This window comes from Penaeus monodon, chromosome 30 (assembly GCF_015228065.2).
Source record: "Penaeus monodon isolate SGIC_2016 chromosome 30, NSTDA_Pmon_1, whole genome shotgun sequence".
In the NCBI taxonomy this organism is placed as follows: Eukaryota; Metazoa; Arthropoda; class Malacostraca; order Decapoda; family Penaeidae; genus Penaeus; species Penaeus monodon.
In genome coordinates this window covers 3,662,591-3,663,086 of record NC_051415.1, presented here as the reverse complement: position 1 = coordinate 3,663,086, position 496 = coordinate 3,662,591, and positions in this window count along the sequence as shown.

Below are 496 nucleotides of genomic sequence, written 5' to 3'. Positions count from 1 at the left end.
TTAATAACTCCTTAATGTCCCTCCCAGCATCATGTCCATTAACGTTCTTCCTTGAATTTCCCCTCCCCTTCCCCTCCCGTCTCTTCTCCCCCTCCTCTCCCTCATATTACCACTCTAACTTCCCTCCATGCCCACTTCTCCCTCGTCCCTCCTCTCCTCACCCCCTTCCTCCCTTCCCCCCCTTCTTCACAATCCTCACACTCCCTCATTGCATTAATCATCTGCTTTCATTTCAACAACCATCTTCACTTTACTTGTTTACTCTTTTCGCCACTCGCAGTTAAGCAAACATGACTGGTGCTTAAGCTAACAACCAGTGCTTATTGTTGTTGTTATTATTATTTTAAGACAATATGGTCTGTTTAAGTAACGTGTATGAGAAATACGTAGGGTTGCTAGGGTCTCTGTGGTGTATTTATATGTTTGATCCAATAGTATGCATGTTAGGTGGTCCGTGGTTTTCCAAAGACATATGCCAGACATGATTCGTTGCGCA